This window comes from Haliotis rufescens, unplaced genomic scaffold (genome assembly GCF_023055435.1).
Source record: "Haliotis rufescens isolate VD_foot unplaced genomic scaffold, xgHalRufe1.0.p SCAF_8, whole genome shotgun sequence".
NCBI classification, from domain to species: Eukaryota; Metazoa; Mollusca; class Gastropoda; order Lepetellida; family Haliotidae; genus Haliotis; species Haliotis rufescens.
The window spans coordinates 38,255,353-38,265,469 of NW_025964372.1; positions in this window are offsets into that span (position 1 = coordinate 38,255,353).

Genomic DNA, 10,117 nt, shown 5'->3' on the forward strand with positions numbered 1-10,117 from the left:
TCCTTGGCTGCTCTGTTTATTATATACGTTCGAGTAGCTGTCCATCTCTCAGAAATAAATAAGTTTGGCCTTCGCTTTTGCATCTCTTGGCTTTAGGAGATCTATGACAGATAGCGGATCTAACTGCAATTCTTGTTTTAACCTAGCCCGGGCTGGGGCATGGTGGGCCAAACTGTACGAACGTCGGAATTTATATATCATTGTCTTATACCTCGAGGGATGTAGCGCTTGATCTATACGTATTACTTCATCTTTACACTGACAGCCATACAACAACCAGCTGTATCGTGGAATAAAATAGTTCCCTAAAAAGAGAGGTGACATGAGCGTATGTATGTTCAAATTGTGTCGTAGGCGACTATGTTTGTCCTAAGAAGCCACTAACGGGATAGGGTGGTCAGGCTCGCTTACCTGGTTGATGCATGTCATCGTATCCCAGGTGCGTGGATCGATGCTCATGATGTCAGTCACTGGATTGTCTGGTCCAGACTCGATTATTTCAGGACCACCGTCATATAGCTGGAGTATTGCTAAGTGAGGCGTTAAACAACAAACAAACAACAACGAATTGTGTCGTTCATACGCTTATGAACGTTAGTTTCGCGGTCACGTGACCGGCCTCCTATCCAATGGAAAAGCCGCATATCGTGTAAACTTTAACTTTAATTTTGTGACATATTATTGCTTAATGCCGCTAAGCTATTGCGTTTGTTGGGTGTCCGCACTAAGGGATTTCCTCTCGTGTTCAATTGTTTCCTCTGCTCCTTTGTGCCTTTGTCATGATTATGTATTCGCGACCTTCCGGAGAAACATTGTGTTCTTGTACCAACGTGTCAGCAGGTATCGGTAGTATTTTAGACATGTGTTCAAAATTAGATCAGACTATTACAAAGCACAGTTGGGAATATGTGAAGATATTGACGGTGCCTACAGGTTTCCTTTCCTGATTTATATGTCAGGCGTCAAAAATATTTGGTCTTGTGACAGCTTTCAGTATCAAGTTAGTGTCCTTTGCATTATGACGCTCTCTAATTTAATAGCACTATGGTCACAGTTTACATGGACCGTTGTTGCAGCTCGATGCAACGCCACGTGCATAAAGTTACAGTTTACATGGACCGTTGTTGCAGCTCGATGCAACGCCACGTGCATAAAGTCACAGTTTACATGGACCGTTGTTGCAGCTCGATGCAATGCCACATGCAAAACGTCACAGTTTACAGAGATCGTTGAAATAGCTCGATGCAATGCAATGCCATACACTGGTCACAGTTAACATGGACAGTTATTGCTGCTGCTCGACGTAATGCCACGTGCATAAAGTCACAGTTTACAGAGATCGTTGATGTAGCTCGATGTAATGCCATACAATGGTCACGGTTTACATGAACCATTTTTGCTGCTCGACGTAATGCCACGTGCTTAAAGTCACAGTTTACAGAGATCGTTGATGTAGCTCGATGTAATGCCATACAATGGTCACGGTTTACGTGGACCGTTGTTGCTGCTCGACGTAATGCCACGTGCAAAAAGTCACAGTTTACAGAAATCGTTGATGTAGCTCGATGTAATGCCATACAATGGTCACGGTTTACACTTGGAGGAAACCAGAATTGATGCAGGTCTTAGACGTTTACCACTTCGGTGAAACCCACGAGCACGGGTAAGCTGCTGACAAACCTTGAAACATAATCGGGGCGAACCAGATTGCGAACCAACGACCACAGGTTTCTGACATGCCCAGGGGACGCAACTCTGCACAACGAATCGCAAAAGTCAGAAAATGGGGACAAATTCGGATTTAGACATCAATGTTTCATTAAAGCACGATATGACAGAGTGTAGAGTGGTATTTTGAAAAGCGGCATTTCCGTTGGTAACCTGCTTTAATGACTTAGACTTTTCTTAAGATTTCTTAAGCAATCTAAGAAAGTTTATGAGTACAGCCCCTGGGTTCGACTCTCCACATGGGTACAATGTGTGATTCCCATTTGTAGTCGTGTGACGTTTAATATGAAGAACTGACCAGTTGCTTGTATAACACGGAAGTAAACTTGGTACGTGTAAGTTAGAAGATAGACATAGATACAAATAGAATTGCGTGGATCGATGCTCATGATGTCAATCACTGGATTGTCGGGTCCAGACTCGATTATTTACAGACCGCCGATTATTTACATAGCGCGAACAAACCCACAGGATGTATAGTTAGAAGACTGTATCCTAATAGGCATGAAGTATCACTATGAGTACCCGGAGATGTGTCTAGCATGGATATCGCTGTAATGGGTGGTTGCTACCACCGACCGCACTGACTGACGCCGCATCACGCTTGATCGGTGATTGTGAGCTAGCGAGTTGATTAAGAACTGACTTTCACTTTGGGTGACTTCATTGGAGCATGAACCTTCATAGAGTGAGGGCCAAACTGTTGTTGTTGCATTAAGTGTTTAAGAGGTCGCCTTCTGCCTAGGCAATTTCGGCTGACCTGTCCCTCTTTGGGACTCCTGTGTGTGAGTAGGGTACACATATCGATTGTGAGTTTGGTGTTCACATAATTTCTGTTTTTGTATTGATATGATTTCTATTTTCTTATATTGATATGTTTTCATTTTTATCCTTGGCTGCTCTGTTTATTATATACGTTCGAGTAGCTGTCCATCTCTCAGAAATAAATAAGTTTGGCCTTCGCTTTTGCATCTCTTGGCTTTAGGAGATCTATGACAGATAGCGGATCTAACTGCAATTCTTGTTTTAACCTAGCCCGGGCTGGGGCATGGTGGGCCAAACTGTACGAACGTCGGAATTTATATATCATTGTCTTATACCTCGAGGGATGTAGCGCTTGATCTATACGTATTACTTCATCTTTACACTGACAGCCATACAACAACCAGCTGTATCGTGGAATAAAATAGTTCCCTAAAAAGAGAGGTGACATGAGCGTATGTATGTTCAAATTGTGTCGTAGGCGACTATGTTTGTCCTAAGAAGCCACTAACGGGATAGGGTGGTCAGGCTCGCTTACCTGGTTGATGCATGTCATCGTATCCCAGGTGCGTGGATCGATGCTCATGATGTCAGTCACTGGATTGTCTGGTCCAGACTCGATTATTTCAGGACCACCGTCATATAGCTGGAGTATTGCTAAGTGAGGCGTTAAACAACAAACAAACAACAACGAATTGTGTCGTTCATACGCTTATGAACGTTAGTTTCGCGGTCACGTGACCGGCCTCCTATCCAATGGAAAAGCCGCATATCGTGTAAACTTTAACTTTAATTTTGTGACATATTATTGCTTAATGCCGCTAAGCTATTGCGTTTGTTGGGTGTCCGCACTAAGGGATTTCCTCTCGTGTTCAATTGTTTCCTCTGCTCCTTTGTGCCTTTGTCATGATTATGTATTCGCGACCTTCCGGAGAAACATTGTGTTCTTGTACCAACGTGTCAGCAGGTATCGGTAGTATTTTAGACATGTGTTCAAAATTAGATCAGACTATTACAAAGCACAGTTGGGAATATGTGAAGATATTGACGGTGCCTACAGGTTTCCTTTCCTGATTTATATGTCAGGCGTCAAAAATATTTGGTCTTGTGACAGCTTTCAGTATCAAGTTAGTGTCCTTTGCATTATGACGCTCTCTAATTTAATAGCACTATGGTCACAGTTTACATGGACCGTTGTTGCAGCTCGATGCAACGCCACGTGCATAAAGTTACAGTTTACATGGACCGTTGTTGCAGCTCGATGCAACGCCACGTGCATAAAGTCACAGTTAACATGGACCGTTGTTGCAGCTCGATGCAATGCCACATGCAAAACGTCACAGTTTACAGAGATCGTTGAAATAGCTCGATGCAATGCAATGCCATACACTGGTCACAGTTAACATGGACAGTTATTGCTGCTGCTCGACGTAATGCCACGTGCATAAAGTCACAGTTTACAGAGATCGTTGATGTAGCTCGATGTAATGCCATACAATGGTCACGGTTTACATGAACCATTTTTGCTGCTCGACGTAATGCCACGTGCTTAAAGTCACAGTTTACAGAGATCGTTGATGTAGCTCGATGTAATGCCATACAATGGTCACGGTTTACGTGGACCGTTGTTGCTGCTTGACGTAATGCCACGTGCAAAAAGTCACAGTTTACAGAAATCGTTGATGTAGCTCGATGTAATGCCATACAATGGTCACGGTTTACACTTGGAGGAAACCAGAATTGATGCAGGTCTTAGACGTTTACCACTTCGGTGAAACCCACGAGCACGGGTAAGCTGCTGACAAACCTTGAAACATAATCGGGGCGAACCAGATTGCGAACCAACGACCACAGGTTTCTGACATGCCCAGGGGACGCAACTCTGCACAACGAATCGCAAAAGTCAGAAAATGGGGACAAATTCGGATTTAGACATCAATGTTTCATTAAAGCACGATATGACAGAGTGTAGAGTGGTATTTTGAAAAGCGGCATTTCCGTTGGTAACCTGCTTTAATGACTTAGACTTTTCTTAAGATTTCTTAAGCAATCTAAGAAAGTTTATGAGTACAGCCCCTGGGTTCGACTCTCCACATGGGTACAATGTGTGATTCCCATTTGTAGTCGTGTGACGTTTAATATGAAGAACTGACCAGTTGCTTGTATAACACGGAAGTAAACTTGGTACGTGTAAGTTAGAAGATAGACATAGATACAAATAGAATTGCGTGGATCGATGCTCATGATGTCAATCACTGGATTGTCGGGTCCAGACTCGATTATTTACAGACCGCCGATTATTTACATAGCGCGAACAAACCCACAGGATGTATAGTTAGAAGACTGTATCCTAATAGGCATGAAGTATCACTATGAGTACCCGGAGATGTGTCTAGCATGGATATCGCTGTAATGGGTGGTTGCTACCACCGACCGCACTGACTGACGCCGCATCACGCTTGATCGGTGATTGTGAGCTAGCGAGTTGATTAAGAACTGACTTTCACTTTGGGTGACTTCATTGGAGCATGAACCTTCATAGAGTGAGGGCCAAACTGTTGTTGTTGCATTAAGTGTTTAAGAGGTCGCCTTCTGCCTAGGCAATTTCGGCTGACCTGTCCCTCTTTGGGACTCCTGTGTGTGAGTAGGGTACACATATCGATTGTGAGTTTGGTGTTCACATAATTTCTGTTTTTGTATTGATATGATTTCTATTTTCTTATATTGATATGTTTTCATTTTTATCCTTGGCTGCTCTGTTTATTATATACGTTCGAGTAGCTGTCCATCTCTCAGAAATAAATAAGTTTGGCCTTCGCTTTTGCATCTCTTGGCTTTAGGAGATCTATGACAGATAGCGGATCTAACTGCAATTCTTGTTTTAACCTAGCCCGGGCTGGGGCATGGTGGGCCAAACTGTACGAACGTCGGAATTTATATATCATTGTCTTATACCTCGAGGGATGTAGCGCTTGATCTATACGTATTACTTCATCTTTACACTGACAGCCATACAACAACCAGCTGTATCGTGGAATAAAATAGTTCCCTAAAAAGAGAGGTGACATGAGCGTATGTATGTTCAAATTGTGTCGTAGGCGACTATGTTTGTCCTAAGAAGCCACTAACGGGATAGGGTGGTCAGGCTCGCTTACCTGGTTGATGCATGTCATCGTATCCCAGGTGCGTGGATCGATGCTCATGATGTCAGTCACTGGATTGTCTGGTCCAGACTCGATTATTTCAGGACCACCGTCATATAGCTGGAGTATTGCTAAGTGAGGCGTTAAACAACAAACAAACAACAACGAATTGTGTCGTTCATACGCTTATGAACGTTAGTTTCGCGGTCACGTGACCGGCCTCCTATCCAATGGAAAAGCCGCATATCGTGTAAACTTTAACTTTAATTTTGTGACATATTATTGCTTAATGCCGCTAAGCTATTGCGTTTGTTGGGTGTCCGCACTAAGGGATTTCCTCTCGTGTTCAATTGTTTCCTCTGCTCCTTTGTGCCTTTGTCATGATTATGTATTCGCGACCTTCCGGAGAAACATTGTGTTCTTGTACCAACGTGTCAGCAGGTATCGGTAGTATTTTAGACATGTGTTCAAAATTAGATCAGACTATTACAAAGCACAGTTGGGAATATGTGAAGATATTGACGGTGCCTACAGGTTTCCTTTCCTGATTTATATGTCAGGCGTCAAAAATATTTGGTCTTGTGACAGCTTTCAGTATCAAGTTAGTGTCCTTTGCATTGTGACGCTCTCTAATTTAATAGCACTATGGTCACAGTTTACATGGACCGTTGTTGCAGCTCGATGCAACGCCACGTGCATAAAGTCACAGTTTACATGGACCGTTGTTGCAGCTCGATGCAACGCCACGTGCATAAAGTCACAGTTTACATGGACCGTTGTTGCAGCTCGATGCAATGCCACATGCAAAACGTCACAGTTTACAGAGATCGTTGAAATAGCTCGATGCAATGCAATGCCATACACTGGTCACAGTTAACATGGACAGTTATTGCTGCTGCTCGACGTAATGCCACGTGCATAAAGTCACAGTTTACAGAGATCGTTGATGTAGCTCGATGTAATGCCATACAATGGTCACGGTTTACATGAACCATTTTTGCTGCTCGACGTAATGCCACGTGCTTAAAGTCACAGTTTACAGAGATCGTTGATGTAGCTCGATGTAATGCCATACAATGGTCACGGTTTACGTGGACCGTTGTTGCTGCTTGACGTAATGCCACGTGCAAAAAGTCACAGTTTACAGAAATCGTTGATGTAGCTCGATGTAATGCCATACAATGGTCACGGTTTACACTTGGAGGAAACCAGAAGTGATGCAGGTCTTAGACGTTTACCACTTCGGTGAAACCCACGAGCACGGGTAAGCTGCTGACAAACCTTGAAACATAATTGGGGCGAACCAGATTGCGAACCAACGACCACAGGTTTCTGACATGCCCAGGGGACGCAACTCTGCACAACGAATCGCAAAAGTCAGAAAATGGGGACAAATTCGGATTTAGACATCAATGTTTCATTAAAGCACGATATGACAGAGTGTAGAGTGGTATTTTGAAAAGCGGCATTTCCGTTGGTAACCTGCTTTAATGACTTAGACTTTTCTTAAGATTTCTTAAGCAATCTAAGAAAGTTTATGAGTACAGCCCCTGGGTTCGACTCTCCACATGGGTACAATGTGTGATTCCCATTTGTAGTCGTGTGACGTTTAATATGAAGAACTGACCAGTTGCTTGTATAACACGGAAGTAAACTTGGTACGTGTAAGTTAGAAGATAGACATAGATACAAATAGAATTGCGTGGATCGATGCTCATGATGTCAATCACTGGATTGTCGGGTCCAGACTCGATTATTTACAGACCGCCGATTATTTACATAGCGCGAACAAACCCACAGGATGTAGAGTTAGAAGACTGTATCCTAATAGGCATGAAGTATCACCATGAGTACCCGGAGATGTGTCTAGCATGGATATCGCTGTAATGGGTGGTTGCTACCACCGACCGCACTGACTGACGCCGCATCACGCTTGATCGGTGATTGTGAGCTAGCGAGTTGATTAAGAACTGACTTTCACTTTGGGTGACTTCATTGGAGCATGAACCTTCATAGAGTGAGGGCCAAACTGTTGTTGTTGCATTAAGTGTTTAAGAGGTCGCCTTCTGCCTAGGCAATTTCGGCTGACCTGTCCCTCTTTGGGACTCCTGTGTGTGAGTAGGGTACACATATCGATTGTGAGTTTGGTGTTCACATAATTTCTGTTTTTGTATTGATATGATTTCTATTTTCTTATATTGATATGATTTCATTTTTATCCTTGGCTGCTCTGTTTATTATATACGTTCGAGTAGCTGTCCATCTCTCAGAAATAAATAAGTTTGGCCTTCGCTTTTGCATCTCTTGGCTTTAGGAGATCTATGACAGATAGCGGATCTAACTGCAATTCTTGTTTTAACCTAGCCCGGGCTGGGGCATGGTGGGCCAAACTGTACGAACGTCGGAATTTATATATCATTGTCTTATACCTCGAGGGATGTAGCGCTTGATCTATACGTATTACTTCATCTTTACACTGACAGCCATACAACAACCAGCTGTATCGTGGAATAAAATAGTTCCCTAAAAAGAGAGGTGACATGAGCGTATGTATGTTCAAATTGTGTCGTAGGCGACTATGTTTGTCCTAAGAAGCCACTAACGGGATAGGGCGGTCAGGCTCGCTTACCTGGTTGATGCATGTCATCGTATCCCAGGTACGTGGATCGATGCTCATGATGTCAGTCACTGGATTGTCTGGTCCAGACTCGATTATTTCAGGACCACCGTCATATAGCTGGAGTATTGCTAAGTGAGGCGTTAAACAACAAACAAACAACAACGAATTGTGTCGTTCATACGCTTATGAATGTTAGTTTCGCGGTCATGTGACCGGCCTCCTATCCAATGGAAAAGCCGCATATCGTGTAAACTTTAACTTTAATTTTGTGACATATTATTGCTTAATGCCGCTAAGCTATTGCGTTTGTTGGGTGTCCGCACTAAGGGATTTCCTCTCGTGTTCAATTGTTTCCTCTGCTCCTTTGTGCCTTTGTCATGATTATGTATTCGCGACCTTCCGGAGAAACATTGTGTTCTTGTACCAACGTGTCAGCAGGTATCGGTAGTATTTTAGACATGTGTTCAAAATTAGATCAGACTATTACAAAGCACAGTTGGGAATATGTGAAGATATTGACGGTGCCTACAGGTTTCCTTTCCTGATTTATATGTCAGGCGTCAAAAATATTTGGTCTTGTGACAGCTTTCAGTATCAAGTAAGTGTCCTTTGCATTGTGACGCTCTCTAATTTAATAGCACTATGGTCACAGTTTACATGGACCGTTGTTGCAGCTCGATGCAACGCCACGTGCATAAAGTCACAGTTTACATGGACCGTTGTTGCAGCTCGATGCAACGCCACGTGCATAAAGTCACAGTTTACATGGACCGTTGTTGCAGCTCGATGCAATGCCACATGCAAAACGTCACAGTTTACAGAGATCGTTGAAATAGCTCGATGCAATGCAATGCCATACACTGGTCACAGTTAACATGGACAGTTATTGCTGCTGCTCGACGTAATGCCACGTGCATAAAGTCACAGTTTACAGAGATCGTTGATGTAGCTCGATGTAATGCCATACAATGGTCACGGTTTACATGAACCATTTTTGCTGCTCGACGTAATGCCACGTGCTTAAAGTCACAGTTTACAGAGATCGTTGATGTAGCTCGATGTAATGCCATACAATGGTCACGGTTTACGTGGACCGTTGTTGCTGCTTGACGTAATGCCACGTGCAAAAAGTCACAGTTTACAGAAATCGTTGATGTAGCTCGATGTAATGCCATACAATGGTCACGGTTTACACTTGGAGGAAACCAGAAGTGATGCAGGTCTTAGACGTTTACCACTTCGGTGAAACCCACGAGCACGGGTAAGCTGCTGACAAACCTTGAAACATAATCGGGGCGAACCAGATTGCGAACCAACGACCACAGGTTTCTGACATGCCCAGGGGACGCAACTCTGCACAACGAATCGCAAAAGTCAGAAAATGGGGACAAATTCGGATTTAGACATCAATGTTTCATTAAAGCACGATATGACAGAGTGTAGAGTGGTATTTTGAAAAGCGGCATTTCCGTTGGTAACCTGCTTTAATGACTTAGACTTTTCTTAAGATTTCTTAAGCAATCTAAGAAAGTTTATGAGTACAGCCCCTGGGTTCGACTCTCCACATGGGTACAATGTGTGATTCCCATTTGTAGTCGTGTGACGTTTAATATGAAGAACTGACCAGTTGCTTGTATAACACGGAAGTAAACTTGGTACGTGTAAGTTAGAAGATAGACATAGATACAAATAGAATTGCGTGGATCGATGCTCATGATGTCAATCACTGGATTGTCGGGTCCAGACTCGATTATTTACAGACCGCCGATTATTTACATAGCGCGAACAAACCCACAGGATGTAGAGTTGGAAGACTGTATCCTAATAGGCATGAAGTATCACTATGAGTACCCGGAGATGTGTC